Genomic DNA, 22,923 nt, shown 5'->3' with positions numbered 1-22,923 from the left:
AAGGCCCCATATTACCTGCTTTGCCGTGGATCCTTGTGTCGAAGCTAAAATGTTCAGTCCAGTCCCCTGACCAATCTGTGGAGTCAACTGCCTCATCTACACATATGACGCAGTTCTCCTCAGATGTTCACAAAATGGAGGGCCTTCCTGCATGGTCTACAGTGGCCATTTTGGATTCTTCCCTCACACCCACGCTATCGACGGCGGGCGCTTGGAATCTTCTTTTCGGTGGACAACCTTTTCCACAGTGTGAATCCGTTCCGCCCTTCCTATGACTGCCGTGCTCAGATGCCACTACCACATTCGGTTTCGCTTCCTGGCAGCCTCTTCGTCAGAGAATGCCTTTTTTGGGAAGTTTCAGAGACTTATGCACTCTGACCCCTTAAGGGAGTACTTTAGGGCCTTTCTTGTAGCTCTGTCATCAGGGTTTCCCCTGAGGTGCCCCAAGGGCCTAACGGGTGTACCGGAGATTCCTTCAAGGGTTCTGATGGACCTGCCAGTACCGGACATTGTTCTGAGGTTCACCATCACAGTGCTAAAGCTAAGCCCAGTTTGGCTGGGTGCTGGGATACCAGGGTTCACCCTGAGGTCTGTTTCTGGAGCTTTCCCCGCTGTAACCAATTTGAAACCTGAGGTTCCTCTTGTGGAGGCTAAGTCTATATCGACAGATCTGAGTGGCCTTCTCTGAGGGTCTTGTCGGTGAGGTATTGTCCTCAACCGTCCCACACTCAGGGTGCTGGTGGTACCGGTTCTGTTGCGTGTGCAAAGGGGGTCACGGACCGCATTCCCTCTGGTACCAGCTTGTCTGAGGTTCCTCCGTTGGAACTGAACTGGTACGAAGATGTCGACTAAACATCCGAGACCACCCAGTAGCGGATCCTTGTAAGGCTAAAGTGTCAAGTCTCCTGAGGAGGCAATTGCCTCAGCTACACATGTGACACAGGTCTCTTCAGGTGGCGACAAAATGGCGGCCCAACCTGCGTGGCCTACGGTGGCCATTTTGGATACCTCCCTTACACCTACGTTCGCAACGTCTGGTGCTGGGAGCATTCCTTTAATAGTAACCTGTGCCGCCCTTCTTGGACCGGCGTGTGTGGGCTCCGCTGCCTCATACTGTCTCGTTCCCTCCTGCTTTGCTCCACTGATCTATGTGGACCCGGCCGGTGGTGGACCCTACTGGCAACCATGCTCCTCGTGTTCAGGGGGTAGGTTCCTTACAAGTGGTTTCTTCCTCTTCGACACCTAAGCCCTCGGCTAAGGATAGGTTTTTGGGAAGTTTCAGATGCTCATGCACTCTGACCCTATGAGGATGTATTTTAAGCATATTTTCACTCCTGTTGCACCCTGGCCCCGGCTGCTCCAATTCAGGTTTTCTTTTAAAACCCAAGGCGGTAAGTATGGAAGACAAGTCTTCTGTTCCTGCCTCGTTGGGATGAGCCTTAAGCAGATGAGGACTGCGACAAGCAGCCCAGCTCGGTGAGAGCATGCCTTGACTGGGAGGGGCTTGTGTAGCTCTGTTACCAGGGATTCCCCTGAGGTGCCTCAAGGGCCTAATAGGCGTACCATAGTGTTCTCTGAGGGTCCCTCAGAGGACCTGCCAAAACCGGACATGGTTGTGAGGTTCACCATTTGGGTGCTAACGTTCAGCTAAATTCATCTGTGTCTCTGGATACCGGGGTGCTCCCTGAGGTCTCTATTTCTGGAGCTTGCCACACTGATACAGGTCTCCGTTTCTGGTGGTTGTCGCACCGAGCCACGGCTCGGGGCCCCTCTTGAGGGAGCTATATGTCTCAGGTTAAAACCCAGGGTTCCTCTAAATACAGTACAGATGGAGTTGTGGCATCCTCTTGGGGTCCTGTCGGTAGGGTATATTCCTCAGCTGTCCCACACTCGGGGTTGTGGTTGTACCGATTCTGTCGAGGAAGCAAAGAAGGTGATCAGCAACAGGCCTTTCAGTACCGGCTCTGCCGAGATTCCTCCATTGAAGGCTACTTCTGGGTCAGTTCCTAGGATGTCCACTAAACATCCCAGTTCTGCCAGCACCGGCTCAGCCGAGGATCCTTGTTTCAAGGCTAAGTGTTTAAGTCCCATGAGGGGACAGTTGCCTCATTTTCTCCTATGACTCATTTCTCTTCAGGTGTTGACTAAATTCCGGCCCAACCTCCTTTGTCCACGGCAGCCATTTTGGATATCTCCCTTACACCACCTTTCATAACGACTTTTGCTGAGAGCATTCCTTTTGGGGCTGAGCAGTTTTCCACGTTGTGTGGCCAACAAAGACCCATTTGTCGGTCCTGGCGACGGCTTCAGCTAAGGCCCCTTGTCTGGGTGATTTCCCGGGGGCCGGCAGAGCCGTCCGCGGACCTCTGGGGTTGGGGAGGCCCCAACTCATCCTGCGTCCAAAAAGGAGTGAGGCACACACCAGAGCAAAGAAATTACTGCTGTTTGTTAGAATAACGGCAGGGATTGTTCTCAGCCCGTATGCATCTGGGGAGACGCTCTCGTCGATAGTGGGGCTCGCAGGCCCGTTTTACCGTAGTATGACGCGCTACTCCAGTCACCTGGGAAAAATCGGCACAAAACCTATCGCCACTTCGGGTTGGCTCTCCGAGTGGTAGGGTTAGTATAGCTACCTATATGAAAGAATATTGGTGGATAAGGACGGGTCAGGTGGTACATTTGGGTTGTCCCTAAAAGTTGCTACAACAAATTGGTTACAAGGGGACACTTGGTGATTGGCTAGCTGAAATGGCGTCCGTGAGGTGCCCCTTGTATTCTGATTGGTCCCCTCGCGAGCCCCCAAGCCTGGGACCATCACCTGTCCAGCTTGCGATGTACCTGGTATTGGCAACAATGTGCAACTATTTGTATTTTATTTAGTATTTTATTTATTTATATTGCGCACCTAACCCCAAAGGGGTAGTAAGGTGCAGGGGCAACAAGAGGATTGCAAAGCTTGGTTGCATGCAGGGAAGTCCAGCCGTGGTTACAATGCTGGACACGCCAAAAAGAAACAACGCGCGCCGAAGAGGCATGGGTTACAGAAGTATACAACATAGGCAATACTATTTACAATGCATCGGTTGTCTGGTGACAAGGTATCTGCACTGATCAGTTGGCAACCTAAATATACATATTTACAATCATAATAGTGGAGTGTCAGGGCAGCAAGAGAGCTTGTTAGGTGTCATGAATCTTGAGCCAATGGATGGTCTTAGTTCTAAATAGGTGGTAGGGGAGGTCCTCCCTGCAAGGAGGTGGAAGGGAGTTCCAATATTGTGCTGCTTTAACCGGAAAGCTGTTCCCACCCAACATGGAACGCTTAAACCTTGGCACCAGGAGGAGATTAGAATTGGTCATTCTAGAGGGGCGAGCAGAGGTGGTTCTGGTGAATCTAGAGATAAGGTATTGAGGGGCTGCTTGGTGGAGGCATTTGTGGGTCAGGGAAACCGATTTGAGGAATATTTTGTCTTTGGTGGAAAGCCAGTTGACAGACCACCTAGTATCAGATGTGGGTTTTCTTTGGGATACTGAGGGCCGCTCTTAGGGCATTATTTTGAAGGATCTGAATTTTGTTTGTGATGTATTTGTTGCATCCTACATAAAGTGCGTTGCAATAGTCCAACTTGGACAAGATCAGAGCCCTGGCTAAGGTGATAGTTAGACGGAGAGAGAGAAAAGGTTTGGCTGCACTGATGAGTTTGCATGTGTAAGAAGTGGCAGATGCCATAGCATTAACTTGTTTTTTAAAGGTGAGAGTGGAGTCTAGGTAGAAGCCAAGAGTTTTTACCTCCTTGGCTACCGTGATCTTATTGTTGTCAATTACGAAGGAGGAGTAGTTTTGGTCTAGTTTGTTCAGGTTATGAGTGGACCCTAGAATGAGGAGTTCTGTTTTGTCATCATTCAGGCATAGACTGTGTGAGGCCATCCATGCCTGGATGATGAGGTACACTTTGTTGACGAAGGCCAAATCCTTGTCATAATCCCCCGTCAACGGGATGAGGATCTGTGGATCATCAGCATAGTTAGTGTAGGTGATACCCAGACCGTCTAGATCATCAAAAAGGGGCTTTGTGAAGATGTTTTACAGGGTCGGGGAGACGCAAGATCCCTGAGGTACGCCACAGGTGATGGGTGTTGGGTCGGCTGCTGCTAGTAGGGAGAAGACTCATCGTGCGGTTGTTTAGAAAGGATTGGATCCAGTCAGTTGCCTTATGAGAAAAGTGGGCGGCTTTTTGAAGGTGGTCGCATAGGATCTCGTGGTCGACCAGGTCGAATGCAGCCGAAAGATCAAGAAGAAGCAGTAGTGCCACTTTACCCTGATCTCTCAGCTCATCTATCTGTGCCTTGAGATCTATGAGTGCGGTTTCGGTGCCGTGTTGAGGCCTGAAGCCCGATTGTCTGACTCCTAAGAGATGGAAGTGCTCAAGGTAATGTTGGATTTGTTGGTATGCTATTTTGTCGAGGATTTTAAGAAGGAAAGGTATTGTGATGGGACGGTAATTGGTGGGAGTAGAGGGATCTAGATTCGGTTTTTTAAGCCGGGGGAGGACCCAAGATTGTTTGAGATTATTAGGTACGCTGCCTGATGTGAATGACGCATTTATTAGTTTGGTAATAAATGGTGCGAGATCACGAGCCGCATCCTTTATCAATTGTGCGGGGCATAGGTCCCCATGGCAATTCGAAGGTTTGAGGGTGAGGATGACCTTTTCTACCTCTTTAGTGGATACTCTGTGGAAGTTAAAGTGGAGAATATGCACAGGGGGGTGTCTCTTTTTAGGGGTGGGGATACTGGGTTTGGTGGAAGAGGGAAGGGAATCTTTTTTTAATGTTTATCTTAGTCTTGAGAGAGGAGATTTTGTTAGCTAGGGCATTTTGTATACCCGTGCACCAATTTTTGTCCCTGAGGCACAAGTCAGGAGCTTGGATGGGAGATTCAACCTCTTTTAGTATTGTAAAGAGCTCTCTAGTGTTGGATTTAGCTTGTGAGATTCGAGTACTGTAGGACGTTTGTTTGGCCAGGATGATTTCTTTTTTGCAGTGAGAGGCTAGTTTACTCAAATTTTTCTTATTTTTTTCTGAGGGGAGTGATCTCCAGATTTTTTCACAGCGTCGCTTTTCTTGTCTGAGGGCTTTAAGATGAGGAGAAAACCAGGCGTTGATATGTTTCTCCAGCATGGGGTCTGGCATGGATTCACATGCTCATGAATATTCCCCATCGTCAGGCCGGGAATCCTCGGTAAAGAAAAAGTCAGTGTCAGTTTCGTTTCTGATCTGTCTTTCGTAGTAGTAACCAATCACTGATCTCTGCGTCATACTGACCACAGCCAATGACTGCCCTCTACCTAAGCCCCGCCTCTGGCAGCCATCTTCAGATTTTTACCGCACGTTCATGTGTTGGGAGTCCTCGTGCTTGGCTCTCAAGCTTTTACTGCGTGTTTTGCGCTTTTTCAGGTGAATTTTCACATTTTTTTCGGTTAATCGAGCCTCAAGCTCCGTTTCTACTCCCGTTAACGGCTACCCGTTGCGGGATTTTTCTACGCCCCTCAAGGCTGAAGATTTCGTCGAATCAACTTCTTGGAGGATTCCAGAAGATTCGCGGCCTACTTCGAGATGGCACAGGATGCGAGTTTGTCGCCCGGACCCAAGCTGTTTCGCAGCTGCCCTGGATGCGGGCTGCAGAATGTGTTTAAGGAAGACGAACATTCGCAATGCCTCTACTGTCTTCATGGGGACAAGACTCATGTAGAGAAGGACTGGCAGTTCTGCAAGAACTTGTCGGAGCGGACCATGAGGGACCGTCGATCCCGTCTCGCCAGCTGGTTGGAGAAGGGCTCTACGGGTGAGAAGAAGAAGGGGACCGAGCGGGCTTCTAAGTCCTGTGCGGGCGCCCCGGTGACGGGGGCCCAACACCAGGCCAAGCGCCGTGAGTCCCCTGGCTCCGGGAGCGCCGAAAGATCGGGCTCTTCGGTCGCCAGGCAGGGCGCACCTTCCCCGGCACCGTCAAAACGACAGAGGACCCAACTATCTCCTCCGCTCGCCCCCGTAAGGCCTACAGTTCCCTCCTCATCCTCCCACGAGTCGGGAGATGACGGTGCGTTGGGCTCGACGACGGAACGGGTCTCCCGTCTCCTGTCGCACGGGCCTCGCCGCCCGACGAGATTGGCTCATTCCACGCCATGATCGCCTGGGCGTCCGAATTGTTCCAGCTCTGCCCGGAGGAGCACAAAAAGGAAGGTTTCCTCTATTAGCGCCGGGAGGCCAAGAGGAAGACTGTCATCGCAGTGCCTCTAATCGATGACATCTGGGAGGAGGACCTGTCGGTTCTCAAAAACCCCTCCACGGCACCAGCCAAACGGGACCGGTACGAGAAGTACTGGGTCCCCGAAACCGCTCCCCTGTGCCTCAGGGCCCAGCCAACGCCACACTCGGTCGTCTCGGCGGCGGCGAAGAAGAAAGCGGCGGGGTCAGGAGCCTCGACATCGAATTCCCCGCCGGACGGCGAGGGAAAGAAGTTGGACGCCATGGGGCGGCGGGTCATTTCGTCGGCGGCAACGACGATCAAAGCGGCCAACGCCCTGGCGATCGTGGCCCGTTACGACCGGGAGCTCTGGTTTAAGCTGGCCCCCATATTGAACTTCCTGCCGGACGACAAGAGGTCAGAGGCCCTGGAAATACTGCAAGAGGGCGAGGTGGCGTCGGACCATGCCATAACGGTGACAACCGATATTGCCGATACTGGGTTCCGCCAGCTGGGCAACGGTGTTTGCCTACAACGACGGGGTTGGCTCCGGGCGACCGACTTCCGTCAGGACATCCAGACCAGGATGTTGGACATGCCGTTCGACGGCAGCAACTTGTTCGGGAAGGCGGTGGACGAATCCCTCCAAGCCATAAAAATGGACACGGAGACGGCCCGCGCCCTAGGAGCCCTTCAGCAACGACGGCCCTTTCGGAGCTCCGGAGGCAGACAGGGTGCCTCCAAGGGATCCAGCGGTGGCTCGTCATCCTACCGCCAGGCGGCACGCTCCTCGTCTCAGGAGGCCTACAGGGGTCGTGGCAAGCAGGGAGCGCCTCGCCGCCGTCGGCAAGGTGGCCAGGGCGGCAAGGCCACCACCTCCAAGCAGGACTGAACCGGCCGTGGTCTCGGGCTCCCACCGAAGCACCCTGGTGGGAGGCCGGATGACGAATTTCGTCGGCGTGTGGAAGTCCATCTCCACCGACCGTTGGGTGCTGGATACCCTGGCAAGAGGACACTCTATCGAATTCCTGAAGAAGTGCCCTCACTTTCCGCCTGTGGCCAGGAAGGAAAATCACGTCCCTCAACTGCTGTTGGAAGTACGGGCGATGCTCAGGAAAGGCGCCATCGAGCTTGTCCCAAAGAGGCTCTGGGGTGTACTCAAGGTACTTCCTCATCAGGAAGAAGACGGGCGGCTGGCGCCCCATCCTGGACCTTCGTCGTTTGAACAAATACATCAGATCACAAAGGTTCAGGATGGTCACCCTCCAGCATGTACTGGGACAGCTGGAGGAAGGCAACTTTCTATCGTCGTTGGACCTGGAGGATGCATACTTCCACGTTCCCATCCTCAAAAGTCACCGAAAGTTCCTCAGGTTCGTCGTCCAGGGACGCCACTACCAATTCAGAGCACAGCCGTTCGGATTGAAGTCGGCCCCCAGGGTCTTTACCAAGTGCCTAGCACCAGTGGCAGCGCGGCTGCGCCTGCAGGGGATTCACGTCTACCCCTATCTGGACGACTGGCTCGTCCGCTCAAGGACGAGGGAACGCGCCGTCGAACACACCGCGAGGACCGTCCAGCTACTCACAGACCTGGGATTCGCCATAAACTACCCAAAGTCCCACCTGGTGCCGTCGCAGGTGGCCCTGTTTCTGGGAGCGAAGCTCGATACAGTGAGGCGCCTGGCGGCCCCGTCAGAAGAACGGACGAAGACCATTCTAGGCAAAGTGCAGCGCCTGCTAGCCACGGACGTGGCCAGGGTGAGGTCCATCAAGTCCCTCCTGGGGATGATGTCCTCTTGCATCTACCTGGTGCGCCTCTGCAGACTACGGATGCGCCCTCTTCAAGAATTTCTCGACGCCCGTTGGATGCAGGCGACGGGCACCTTCGAAGACAGGGTCCCCCTCAACGAGGTGTTCCGGCGGGCGATTCAGTGGTGGGGCGTTCGAGCGCACCTCACGGCGGGCAAGGACTTTCAGACGCCGGCATACCAGGAGACGGTGACGACGGACGCCTCCCTGGAAGGTTGGGGCGCCCACACCGGGGATCTCCACGCAAGAGGCCTCTGGCTCCCGGAGGAGAGGCTCCTGCACATCAACGTCCTGGAACTCCGAGCCGTGTTCTGGGCTCTCAAATCGTTCCTCCCGTTGCTCAAGGGTAAGGTGGTGCGGATCTTCACTGACAACACCACGACAATGTTTTACATACGGAAGCAGGGAGGCACCAGATCCCCAGCCCTATCCAAGGAGGCACAGGATCTGTGGCACTGGGTGGTCACCCAGGGGATGTTCCTACTTCCCTTTCTCCTGGCAGGAGAAAGCAACACCATCGCCGACTCGCTCAGCAGGGAGCTGCGCGCGTGTCACGAGTGGGAACTGCGCCAGGATCAGGTGGATCAACTCTTCCGACGATGGGGCAAACCCCAAATCGACCTGTTCGCAACGGCGACGAACTCGAAGTGCAAGAGGTTCGCCAGCAGGTTTCCCCAGCCGAGAAGCATGGGCGATGCGTTCTCGTTACCCTGGGATGGCCTATACCTGTATGCGTTCCCTCCGTTGCCGTTGCTGCTTCGACTCATCAGCCAGCTCAAGAGCTCCCGGTGCAGGATGATCCTCGTCGCACCGGCGTGGCCGAGGCAGATCTGGTTCCCGGACCTTCTGGACTTGTCAATGTCCCCTCCCATCAAGCTGTCGGCGGACGCGGACCTTCTCTCCAGAGAAGGAGGCGCCATCTTCCACGACCCGGCGTCACTGAACCTGCAGGCTTGGCTCCTGCAGCGCTAGAGTTTGGAGGCTACGATATACCGGCCGATTGCAGAGAGGTTCTTGCAAAAGGCCAGGGCGTCCTCGACTCTCAAATGCTACGGTCATAAGTGGAAGAGGTTCTCTATCTGGTGCCGAGCACAGAAGATCAACCCCCTACGGATTACGGCCCCTCAAGTGCTGCCGTACCTGCTATCGCTGGCAAAGGCTTGGCTAGCCCATGCCTCCATTAAGATTCATCTGGCGGCGATCTCCAGATATACCAGAACCACAGGACAGACGTCCCTGTGGTCCCATCGACTGGTAAGAGTTTATGAAAGGACTGTTCCGGTCGTTCCCGCCGGTGAAGGCCCCGGCGTGGGAACTTAACGTGGTGCTGACCAGGCTCATGGGACCCCCATTCGAGCCGATGCACTCCGCACCGATGAAGTTTGTGTCGTGGAAGACTGCATTCCTGGTGGCCATTACCTCCGCACGACGAGTGGGAGAGATCCAGGCCCTATCCTGCAAAGCACCGTACTTGACTTTCCATGCCTCGAGGGTGGTGCTTAGGACGCACCCCTCCTTTATGCCCAAGGTGCCGTCGGACTTCCATCTTAACGAGCCCTTGGTGTTACCTGTTTTCTTCCCGTCTCCTTCGTCGCCGGCCGAGAGGACTTTGCACTCGCTGGATGTGGCTAGAGCGCTGAAGTTCTACGTGGACCGCACAAAGAGTTTCCGGAGGACATCACAGCTGTTCGTGAACTTTGGACCTGTGAATCAAGGGAAGGCTCTCTCGAAGTCTTCTATTTCCAGATGGCTCTCCGGCTGCATCATGCACTGCCACCGGTTGGCTAACCGACCGCTGCCAGGCCGTCCGAGAGCCCATTCGACCAGAGCGTTCGCTGCTACTACGGCGTTCTTATCTGGTGTGCCCCTGCTGGACATCTGCAGGGCTGCTACGTGGAGGTCGAGGCACACCTTCACGAGATTCTACTGCGTCGATCGGGATTCCAGGGAGGAGTCCAGGGTCGGCCAAGCAGTGCTGCGCAACCTGTTGGCTTAAGGTGAGCCTGGTGAGGAGGTAAGAGATGCTTAATGTTGAGTTTTTTGTATTGCTTAATGTTGAGCCTTTTGCCACCCCCCGTGGTTGTGCATGTGTGTACTGCTATGTATTCTTATATTCATGAGCATGTGAATCCATGCCAGACCCCATGCTGGAGAAGGAACAAGTTACTTACCTGTAACTGTTGTTCTCCAGCATGGGTCTGGCATGGATTCACATGCGAACCCTCCCGCCTACCCCTCTGCGGCTCTTCACTTGGTCATACTGCCTCTTCACATGCTACCAAATCTGAAGATGGCTGCCAGAGGCGGGGCTTAGGTAGAGAGCAGTCATTGGCTGTGGTCAGTGACGCAGAGATCAGCGATTGGTTACTACTACGAAAAACAGATCAGAAACAAAACTGATACTGATTTTTTTCTTTACCGAGGATTCCCGGCCTGACGGGGAATATTCATTAGCATGTGAATCCATGCCAGACCCATGCTGGAGAACAACAGTTACAGGTAAGTAACTTGTTCCTTTCTGTGTTTGCTTTTTGTCCACCATTTACTATTTGTAAATGGTGGACAATGGACACGTTTTGCTAGTGGCTGGTGATCACACCTTTCCCATCGGTGTAGGTATCCAACTTGTCGCTTCGTCGTTGCAACCTGTGTCCCAGACGTGGTACCACGGCGACTTTGTCTCCTAAGCTTGGCATTTTGTCTGTTCGGCTTGGTCCCATGTGGAGAGACCGTAGCTGGAGCAGAATTATAAGCATTTGTTTTGTATTTCGGCTCTGACGGGCGCTTGGCTGCGAGCGGCTCGTTCTGCATGGTCTGCGCTTTGCTTTTCGTTTTAGGAGGATTTTTGTCTGAGAGGCTCCTGCCTGGGGACTCTTGCTTGCGGTCTACTTGGGCCTAACTTCTGGGTGGTGGTACATAATCCATAATGTGGGTGTCGCAGGATGACAGAGTGTCACAAGCAGCAGTAGACATATGTCTCTATAGGGATGGGGTGGCAAAGCGCCTGCAAGCGTATACACGAGCTCTTCAGGCATCTTGCATTTCTGCGGTGCGGTAGGAGGCCTATGTGAAAAATAACGATGCATGTCCGTGGGTGTGCCAGTCCGCTACGTCATAGCACGGAGTATGTTATTCTTGTAGGTTGGTGTGTGTGTGTGTGACCAGTGTGCTTGGTGGCACGTGTGTTCTTGTCAGTTAGCTATGTCGTCATGGCATCTCTAACAATGTTGCGTTTCGTAGTTGTTGCATTAGTCGATCTTGTCCATGCCGCAGACATCTGCTTGACCAGGGCATGCTATTGGGCATGCTCCTCGTTTGTTGGGACCGTGGACACATGGTACCTTGTCGTCAGGTAAAGGAGTGAATGGGTCAACCTCCTTTCGCGGGGGTGCTTGGGCCGAGATCCTTTAGGCCAGGGTCTGGATGAGAATGGGGGAGGGTGCTTTCCCATTTTCCCACTTCAGTCCCCCCTCTGGTCGACTTGTCCACAAAATTATCTGCTCTCTTGTCTCCACAACTTTATTCCAGCGAGGTGTCCATACTGGTTCACATGGTCTTCAAATAACCAGTACATGTACACACATCCACCACCGGGTTTGCAGTAGACCCACTTCCCAACATAATTCTTCGGGTTCCTCGGGTTCTCCACCTTCACTGATGGCGGCTGCAAGTCTGCTTCTAATATTTGCTTGCGCAATCTTTTTTTTATGTCTGTGTTTTTGTCGTCTTCTGCTGGCATTAAGGCGTGCATGCCAATCATTTCCATCATGTCAGTTGTACGTGCTGTCCTTGCTTTCCACAATCTCAGACCTAATAGGCCGGCCATACCCAATATTATGCATCCAGCTATTATCTTAAGCCCATCTGACAGCCAAGATGGCCTCTAAGACCATAGGTATGAAAATCGGCTACCATCTCTCTTCTCACCCTTTGCTTCCTCTTCCATCTTAGAGTGCATCTTGGCAAGTTGTGATACTGCCTCAGAAAGCGTACCATTATCTGCGTCGTTGGCAGGGTTAAATGTGCAACACGATCTCCAAATTTTTGCACAAACTCCTCCTTCCATTGCTGTAAGGAGATCCAGCACACATCTATTCTGGAGTGCCACCATTCGTACTGCTCTCAATTCTTCTTTTATCGCATTGAATCCATTGACGGAGTTTGTCATCATTAGCTCCCATGTTATCTGGAGCCACTAAGCATTTGCATATGCCTGCAGTCCTGAATGTATTATAGATGAAAAGAACATTGCTGCTCTGCTGAATAGCCTGTGTCCCGGTGGAATGTCACTAAGTGCTGTTTCCGATCTTCCCCACAGGTAGTTCCCCGTCAATGGTTCTCCTCGTCTTTTTATTCTCCACAATATTGTTGTCGTTCTTTCCCTGTCCTCCTCCAATCTTCACTGATCTTTTCTTCTTCTTGTTCCCTTCGTCCATCTTAGGGAAGCTCCCCAGGTGGACATGTTTCTGTGGCACTACTAGGGATGGTACATTTATGTGTACCATAGTGCATATTCCATCCCACGATGGTGGCAAGCTGTGGTATGTTTTTTCTCTGCAGGCCAAATAGTGGTCCATTAATACTGCTGTACCGGCACCCTCCTCATTTATCATTACTATTCTTTTGCAGTTGCTGTTTCTCCCTACATGAACGTCTCTGTTGTGTTGATAACAAAGTGTAGGGGCAGTTAGTGGGAGTATTGTTACTGGATCCTCCTTCTCTAGCCATGTTACCAGTCCTGCACTCTTAATCCATCCGTCGTAGCACTAGTTTACTTCAACCATCTTCGCCACCGTTGCCTTTGTAAATGTTACCATATTACTCCCCACAACCCCATCCGTTCATCCTTCCTTCGTGTACACCTTTCCATATATTACTATCAGTGGTCTTTCCCAGCACCCTAGTACTCCAGGAACTTCTCTTGCAAGCCATTCACATGGTAGGTAATTCAATGTTACTTCCTTTGTTTCCCCTTTTTCTGGTCCATCCGTCACATACTGGAGCCCTTGTGTTATTTGCCAGTAGTGATTGTACATGGGAAGTGTCTTGATGAAGTTATTTTCATACGGGTATTTGTCTCTTGTCTTCCACTGTGTTATTGCCATTCTGCCTTGAAATCGTCCTTTTGTTTGGAACAGGGCCAGGTATATCAGGCACTCTACTGATGCTGCAGGTACTTCAGTAGCTACGAATGTTCTGGATGCGCTCATGGCGTATGGGGATCAGTGAGCGCACATAGCAGTTGTCCCCATACCAATTTTGGACATGTGCTGGTACCACATGTTTGAGACGTGTGTGGACTCTGTAAAATATGTGTCTACCCATTGTTATCAATATCTGTGCTACGCTTAACCCTCTTCCCTTTTATTTTTGTTACTTGTACCAACTGATACCGTACCTGTTGCAGCCGAGGCGGGGTGTTTATTAAGAGATGCAGCCATAACATCGGAAGCATAGTGTGCCTGCCAGACAGTGGCAGCAAGTAGACCAGTGATAAACAGGCCTATTCATATTATTACAATAGCTAATATCACTGGCATGTTTCTTACCTTTGCTGCGGTCCTGCAGCTTGTTTCTTTTGATCATATAGATGCTCGCCTGGAAACCTCTAAAAATAAGCGTTTTAGTTTTGTTTATTCAAGCTCTCCCTATAATGTAATCATTTAATGCCCAGGCGAAAAGCTGTTCTCATGCGTACCTTAGCGCCCGATCTCTCAGAGCTGGTAAGTGCTCGTGCCGATGTGGGAATTATTGCTCTATGGTCAAAATGAACGTGTTATAATACACACGTATTTTCCTTTTCTTTAGATATTTTGGTCTTTTTATGGCGTATATAAAAATTGGTGCGATAGCGCTTCAGGAGTGTCATCTGTGGGCAGCATTTACCCCTGGGAAAAGCGTAAGCGTTTAATTATTGCACTTCTCTTTACACATAAACAGTACTTTGCGATACCTGCATGTGCGAGGCAAAAAACATTCACGTGTCTAAAAGTATGGTGTAATTTGACAGCTTGTTAGGCAATGTCCTTTATTTAGGTGGCGGCAGGGGCGGGGCTTATTGGGGCAGTGTTCTTACTTTGAGATCTCGTGACCATGGGGTGGGCTATGGGCAATTGTTCACTTGAGTCCTTGGAGGTGTTTGGAGTTTTGGATGGGGCGGGGGCTGTGCTGCCCTTGTTGCTGTTGCTGCTGCGTTGGCCCCGTCATCGACGCAAGGGCGGGTCTGATCTTTGTAGGGCTTAATGTTGTGCAAATGTGTCCACATGTTCTTGTCTCGGAGTTTGACCGCTCTAGGAGCTGTTTTTTCTACCAGGTGGGTGTAACGCTTACTTGGTATCCACGGGGACGTCACTCAGCCTGTTCTGACCTCTTATGACCTCAAACCCTTCCCTGGAGTCTACTTGACTGGAGACTGGGCCTGAAACACAGGATTGGTAGAGTTTAACTCCCTATTGTCTCTGTGTGCTTGAACCCCTTCTTCCCCGGGGTCCAACACCCTCCCTTTGATCCACAGCTCAACTTGTTTTCTTGGCAAGTGTGCTCTCCATCCTGCTTTCAGCGCAGGGGCGCGTTGATTGATGCAGGCTCGTCGCTGCCTAGTTACTTCACTGGCAAGAGTCCGACAGTTAAGTATAATGAGTCTTTTGAACAGTTCTCTAACTTCGTACCTTTCCTTCCTTAGATGATGGCCGGCGTCTGGGGATGGCGACGTGCTGCTGAGATGAGTAGCGCTGAAGGTGAGTGAGAGCGTGATGCGACCCTTTCGTATTTGTATTGAACTGAGGTCTTTTTCTGTGTCCTTTAGGTGCCGCAACGTTTTCAGCGTGGATGCCGGTTATGAAGAAGAAATTAGGTGAGTAAGCGCGGTATGCGGCGCCTCTCGATATTTCCACGCTAACCTGGAGTCTTTTCCCTCTTGCAGATGGATGAGAAGTTCCGGAGACAGAGTTCCCCCAGAGCAGCTGGGATTCAGGTAAGCGTTTGAAGCTCGTATAGTCTTTAAAGAATAAGCGAAGATTTGCTGAATGCTTACTAATGCCTTTTTTTCTATTCTTTTCCCTTTTCCTTAGGAAGCGGCGTGCCGGGATGGGAATGACACCACCGAAGATGCCCGCAGAACAGAAGGAGCGATGATTGATGGGAAGAAGCGCCGCAAGGTAAGGCTGTTCCTAACGGTGTTCTTGCAGGAGCTGAGCGCAGAAGAAAGATGCAGGCCTACTGGAGACCGATCCGAACACGGTGAGTGTCACGCTGCAGGTGCAGAAAACACAAAGCATGTTTCTCAGCCTGAGCGTGGCTTAAATAGTCTCTGGGCATCCCAGGTGTCTCTGGGCTGAACCACATCCAAAAGACTAGACTTCACATGCAGTTCTGGGAACCGAAATATGTGGGGGCATCCATCTTATCCCCATCAATGCACTACAAGTCCAATCCCCAATATTATCCTATGGGAGTGAGTGAGTGTGGTGCCACAAGCGCCAAGTCTGACTCCAAGTGGGTCTTTGGAGGGATGGAGAGGCCCTTGAGGGCCATGTAGGTGATCGTGGCCTGCTCCAGCCTGACATCTTGGAGGGCTGGGGACATGATGGGCAGGCATCATGACAGCGGGGCCCAGTAAACCGGGGGCTATTCCACCGGCGGTTGTAATTCCGCAGCAGCACTGTCCCCTTCACTTACTGTCCACTGTGTTGCTTGTTCCTGTTCTTGATTTGCTCCTCCTTGTTGGGTGTTCTTCGACCCGACCCGCGTCCGCTCGAGCTGTTGAGAGAAAAGTGATACTAGTAATCAAGGAAGAGACGTATTCATACATTTCTTCACCAAAGACAGTTTGAGACGAGTTGGTCTGTTATAGCCCTTGATGGAGGTGTCAGTGGAAGATGCATTTGGCGTCCGGTCACCACCTCATGGGGTGTGAGGTGGTGATCCGACCCTGGCCTGTTTCTTAATTCAAATAGAGCCAAGGGGAGACAATACAACCAGCTTTTCTTTGTTGATTGCTAAATCTTTGCTATCTCTTCTTTTCGGAGACCGTTGAGGCGTTCACAAAGGCCATTCGCCTGTGAGTGGTACGCACATGCAAACTTGTGCTTTATACAAGTAAGACAATTGCTAATGAAGTTTGCAACATGTGAATTTAGATCGAAACAGAACACCCCTCCTTTATCCTTGCTGCAATCACTTCTTTTCCTGTGTGTGCGGGATGATGTAGTTGGGCCAGGGCTGTTTTGAATAGGGCCAGGGGCATCACTATTTTGCCATAATGCGTCTGTGGGGACATTGTGCATCCTCTTTTTACCCATAGCTCCTTCTCTGCCATGGTTGCTGCTGCCTGTAATTCCATTATCTCATTTTCAGGGATATGGGTGTACCCATCCTTAAACATCTGTCTTGCCCCCGCCCTCCCCTTAGCTTTTCCTCTTTCTGGGGGGACCAAATCTTTCCAAAATACACAGCATGTTTAGCATGTGCGTCTGCCCTTTCGTTACCTTTGGAAATAGGATCATCCCCGTTTGTATGGGCCTGACACTTCACCAAGGCTGCTTCTTCGGGATCCTCAATTGCTTCAATTAATTCGGCAAGTAGTAGGGCATGTTGCACTGGCGTGCCGTCTGCTCTTCTGAACCCTCTTCGCTGCCACTTAATTAATCCAGAATGTACAGTTGATGTTACGTATGCACTGCACTGTCAGAATATATTGTCACTCTTTTATCATTGCTTTCTTGTAGTGCTAAAATTACGGCCACTAATTCTGCTGCTTGGGCAGAGTAGTGTTGTGGCAACTGAACGCATTTCACTGGGACATATGTTAAATCCTCTGTCAGTCTCACCACTGCTGCTCCTGTTCTCCGTATCCCATCACCCTGGTCAATTGTTGAAGACCCATCAATATACAGTATCTCTCCCCCCTATAGGGCATTTTCCTCAACCTCTCTTGTGCTGGAGTAGGTGTCAATTCCTTGTGTGCAGTCATGAGAGTATTTGTCATCTTCCACTACCTCTGCTATGAACCTCTCTGGGTTCACATTGTTACATCTTACAATTGTTAACTCTGGCCTTGACAAAATAACTTCATACCCTGACGCCCTCTGAGTGGTCAAGGTTGATTTTGGTTTGGTCAGTATTGCAAAAAGGGCATGTTCCACCTACAGTGTGGTTGGACAGCCCATTGTTATTGATGATGATTTGTCCACCGCAAATACTGCGGCAGGCAAACTGTTCGCATGGGAAGTGACCTAACATTACAGGGTCCATGTGTCCACTGTAGAAGGCTACTGGTTTGTGTCCCATACTAGTTTTTTGTGTCAGCACTGCCCTCATTCTTGCTGAGCTGCAATGTGAAAAGATGAAAAATTGTGCTTCATAATCTCACTGTCTGTGGCTGGGGTGTGTTGGTTATGGCCTGTGCCCTTTGTAGTGCAATGTTCCTTCCATTTTGTGAAATGAGCTGGCCTATGTAGAGCACTTGTTCTTGGCAGTACTGCAGCTTTTCCTTGTCTACTTTGTCCCCCTTTTCTGCTAACACTGTGAGCAGTTTGATGGAGTCTCTCCTGCACTGTTCTTCTGTTGTGCTGCAGATGATTGTCATCTACATATTGCAGAACCGTGCTTTCCATTTCAATGTTACCCAAGTCCATTTGTATCACCCTGTTGAAGATAGATGGTGACTTGCAGTACCCCTGGGGCAACCTGGTGTGTTTCCATTTTGTGTTGCGGTATGTAAAGGTATTGAGAAGAATGCGTTTTTGAGGTCAATCACGGTAAACCGTGATGCCTTTGCTGGTATTCCACATAGTCTGGTGGCCGGGTTAGCCGCTATGGGGTATTCTGCTTCCACAATGTGGTTTAGGGGTCTTAAATCCTGGATGAAACGCCAAGACCCTCCCTTAGCCTTGCGCACAAGGTACACAGCAGTGTTGCATGGAGACTCTGTTACTAATATACCTCTGTTAGTGCTGTTATTGTTTCATATACCCCCTCATCTGCCTCTTTTGATAGGGGGTATTGCTTTACTCTTGGCAGTAGAGCTCCCTTCAACTTTATTTTCACCCCTCCAATGCTCTTGATGCAGCCCACGTTATATGGACTAGTGGTCCATAAAGATGCAGGTACTGCAGCCAAATCCTCCTCCAGAAATGGTGTAGAAGTAGTAGCTGGTGCCTCTAGCGCCAGTGACATCTTCTGCGCTACGTTTGTCACTGTCATCCAGATGTGAATGCTCATTTCAAACACCATCTCCCCCTCATTATCGTCTGAGAAGAGCTCCTAATCAGATACCTGTGTTAGTCGGCACCCCTCAGTTAGTGCTATTACTGTTCTCCAGGCTTTCCCTTCCCTGTCTTGGGCATGTACTGCAATGTAGTGTTTCTACAATGCTCTCAATGCTCAGTGACATCCTTGTCCCTTCCCTTTCTCTGGTTTGTGTCTCGGGTCTAAAAAGGTAGGCTGCTGGCCTCCTCCAATTGTTCCCTTCAATTCCTGGTAGCCATGCTATTGCCATGTCTGTCCCATATTGGAATAGTTCTCCATCTACTGGTTTTGCTCTGGATACTGTTTTGCTGCAATAGGCTTGTAGTATTTGTCATGCTGTGAGCATGTTTATGCCTGGTGTGGAGCATATTATCCCCTTGTCAGTAAAGGATATAGTCATGTTCAATCGGCTGATGATGTCCCTACCTAGAATTTTTACTGGTGACTGTTTTGAGTATAGCAATGGGAGGGACATATCGTGATCACCTACAGATAAGGTTATCAGTGAAAGGAACCAGCCCTCGAGCCCCAGAAAATCCTTGAGTGTTCATAGCTTCGCCTAACAGTTGAAACTTTCCCTCTTATGCATGACCTAGTGGCCCAGGTGTCAACTAAGAAGGAAACTTTTTGTCACCTGTATGCGTGGTTCCTCCACAGGGTTAGGTGTTATTGATAGGATGGGACACATCAAGGACGTCTGTGGGCTGTCCTATTGTGGGTACAGTGACTCCATTTCCCGTGTACGGGTTGTGACCCAGTATTTTCACTTTCCCTAGCTGTGTCTGTGCTACAGTTGTGTCAGTGGATGTTATTGCATTGTCCTGTATTTGTGTGAGCTGCTGCACAGTTTGGGCCTGCTGTTGCTGTTTTGCAACTGGCTGCTGTTGCGTTTGCGTGTATGTTTGTATGTGTGGTTGTTGTTGCTGTTCTGGTTGCAGTGCTGCTTGTGGTGGTGGTTGTTGCTGTGCCCCCTGTTGTTGTGCGTAACCTTGTTGTTCCCCCATAGGCTCTTGCTGCCCTTGTTCTCCCCAAGCCGCCTGCGCATTCATGTGTCCCACCAACCCACATATCCAGCATGTCGGTGGTTCCCGTGCTTAGCATTGAAATCCCCCTTTGTTATCTTGGTACCCCTGTGGTCCCTGTTGACTGTAACCCCTTAAACCCCCCCTTGTTGTTGTGTGGGTGGGCCATATCCTCTCCCTCATCTGTCCGCCCCTCCCTCTGTAGTTATTCCAGTACCCATTTCCCGTTTGCATATATCCGCCTCCCGTGTATGGTGGGGGTGGAGGCATTTGTTGTGTCATTACTTGTGCTTGCTGCATTGGTGATACCTGTTGTGTTGTTTGTCGCGTCACTGTGGCCTGTGTGGGGGCGGGTGCTGTTATCAGTGCTCCCTCCATGGCATATTTTGATAACTTCTTTTGGACCAATTTTGCTTCTCCTGCCTGCCTATCTTCCTCCTTTTTGTTTCGTCTTTTCCTGCCACATCCTGCAGTAGTGCACTATTGTCAGTTGTATTTCTGGCCATGCTTTAGCTTCCATTCCCACCAACTTCTTCAATTGTCGCTGTACTTGCTCCGGGAGCCCCTGTACTAGTATGTGGTAGAAAATTGCTGGTGTTTTGTCCCATGGTTCCAGTGTTTCCTGGCACCACCTCTGAATCTCCTGGATTGAATCAACAGGATCTTCATTCTCACGCATCTTTCGTATTGCTCCTATGTCTGATGTGTCTGGATATTGGACCCTCAATGTCTGCCAGAGCGCATGTCTGCAGTTGGCAAATGGAGCCCCATCATGTGCCGCGTCGTGTATTGTTACCTCTGGGGACCCCACCCTTTTCCAAATGTCATTAAGCGGCATCCCCCAGTATTGAAATCAGGAGGCCCTTCACGTCTCCCACTGCTAACGTTTGCCTCGCAGTTTTCTTTTCCATCTCATATATCCACTGCCCAGCTCCACTCACTCAGTGACGGGAGCCTGCATTTAATATTTTCCTTCTCTGCATGTTTCCAGGGGATATATTGTGGTCTGGCTCCTCCTCTCTAGTAGTGGCATTCGATTGTACTCCTTCTCTTCTCCCCTCAACTGCCTATGTGTGGTTATGTTAGTAAACTCATCTTCCTCCATATCTGGTAACTCATCAATACTTTCAATGTTACAGGTGTTTATCCTTTCGCCTCCTATGTCCTTCCTTCCCCTCTTATTACCTTCTTGTCCTATCGTTGGTGTGTTTGCTTGTTCTTCCTGCCTGCGTCCTGGGTGATCCCCAAGTCTACCAGCATATGGGGTGTGCACGGGGGTTGGTGCAGGTGTGGGTATTAGTGGGCGCGGCACTTTCTTGGTTGCCGCCCTCACCTTTGTTTCTCCTGCGCTTTGTTGAACCCGCCTCTTGCATGCCCATGGTGACTCGCAGTTACTGCGCGTAATGTATAGTTTGTCTAAACTTTCCCTATTGCCATCTTTTCCACTGGTGCTCGAACCGTCGTTGTCCTCGCTGCAGAATCCGTCTGGAAATGTCAATCCCCACTGTGTTTCCCTCCTACGGTTACTGTTCTCAAATCTATTAAATCCACATCTGCGTACTCGCCTCCTTCAACCTCAGTCCCCTGCGTTGATGTTGATGCCCACTCCTTGTCCTGGCACGTGTTCTTCCTTGCTCATTCTTCTCTCTCCTTTCTTCTTCTCCACTACTTCGCCACCTATTTCCGCTTGTTTCCTGTGGAGCTCTTCCAATACCTCCACACTCACCTTTGCTATTATTCGTTCCTCCTCTTCCTTTCTCCCCCATGTTCTCCTTTCCCTTTTTAATATGCTTTCTATAACCTTACCTTCCTCATACTTTCGTGCGATTTCAGATATAATCTTCTTTTTCCACAGTCCCATTTCCCTATCATTCTCTTCCCTCTCTTCCTCCTTCCTTCTCATCTCCCTGTTCTCTGCGCGTGCCATTCTTTCTGCTATTGCCCTTATGCGCTCTTCTTCCTTCTTCCTTGCTTATGTGCCTTCTTTTTCTCCTCTCTCTTCTGTGTCTCCTTCTCGAACTGTCTGGTCAGTGCGCTTCGTACGTTCCTCAATTCCGCCAAATTTTCCTCCAGTATCTCTTCCTCCTCCTGTGAAAGTCGCCCTTCTCCGTCTTTACTTACCTCGTTCCCTGTTTGTGTCATCCTTCTCTTCCTTATTCCCCTTTCTCACTATGTCCTCCTCTTCCTTTGTTAGTGTTCCCCGTAGCTTCGGAAGTACCTGTGCCGCTACCCACTCATCTTGCCCCACTTTTGCAAAATTTCCCAGGGTGCTCTTGTCGCCCCCCCCGGTCCTACCGGTGTTGTGGTGGAATCTACCGTACCTGCCGCCCCCAACCTTTTTTGACAATCGTCTGAGGGTGCGTATGGTGGGGGGCTGTACGCGGGGTTGGAGTATCCCTCAGCAGCTGTTAGTTGCTGCCACGCTAAGTTCTGTTATTGGGTACAACCCCCCTTCCTCCTTCACTACCTAAGCCATTGGCATGTCCTCTGCCCCTTCTTTTTTAACTTTTACCTCTGCTACTGCAAATGATCCTTCTGTCTCCCCCTCACTTTCTTCAGCGCTGGGGGGGGGGTTCTTTGTTTCCTTACCCCCACCCCCTCCTTTCACCTTCTCTTCTTTTACCGTTTTTTCCTCCCTTATCCCCTTCTCCTTTATCCCCTGTACTGTAAACATACCCAGGTCTCCTGGTCTAGTTCCCTAGAACATCTTACAAAGGTTAAAAACTTCTAAGTGGTTTGCCTATTTCTTCCCCTTGTATGTGTTGTGAAGATATGTTAGCAGACACCGTTGGGTAAACGTATCGAAGCTGCCGTTGGGTGGCCACAGTACCCCTACTTTATTGTCCGTTCCTTGTGCCCACTCAATACTACACTTTATTATCTTCTCCTTGTGTGTTGACAGTGTCGTGTAGCTGTGCTGGAGTGGTGTAGTTAAAGCGTTTGCTCTGAACCCCAATCCATCTCCTGTTCCCGACCAGTAATACATTGCCATGTTACACTTGTATCTTTTCTCAACGTTAACCTTTTACCTGGCCCTGTAAGCTGGGGGCTTCCAACTGTCCGCTGAAAGGAAAAACACTTCTGATGTTACACGAATATACTTTTGTTATTCCTTTCTTTCCGATGTTACTACTATGGCCCCCTTCGGCCGTGGCGCACAGAGCCGGCCGTGGCGCACGAAGCCCCCTGCGGCTCTGTGCAGGGTGCCTCTAGGCTGCCTCACCTTCCTGCGCCTCCTTTACTCGGCACACTTTCAACTTAGCTCCTCCTTCTCCTGTTCCCGCTGTCTGCTCAGGCCGCCCCCCGCCCCCTTTCTTGTTCAACCCCTTGTCGAGTACGGCCGGCGTTCTCCATGCATGACTGCCTTTCACCCTTCCCCCTTCGAGTGCGGCCGGCGTTCTCTGTGTGCGGCCGCCTTTCCCCCTTTTTTGCCCTACCCCTTTGTTCCCCCAATTCTTGACCACTCCCAAATTGATGCGAGATAGTCGTGGTGTCCTATACAAGCCTTATGGGTGACGTCACCAATCTCTAAAAGATCCTGCAAGTACGTACAATTTCCAAATCCTTACAAATGCACGCTGTTTCTCACTTTTATCCCCC

Source organism: Ambystoma mexicanum, chromosome 7p, assembly GCF_040938575.1.
Source record: "Ambystoma mexicanum isolate Mex_15411 chromosome 7p, UKY_AmexF1_1, whole genome shotgun sequence".
Classification (NCBI taxonomy): domain Eukaryota; kingdom Metazoa; phylum Chordata; class Amphibia; order Caudata; family Ambystomatidae; genus Ambystoma; species Ambystoma mexicanum.
Note: the sequence above shows the minus strand (reverse complement) of the source record.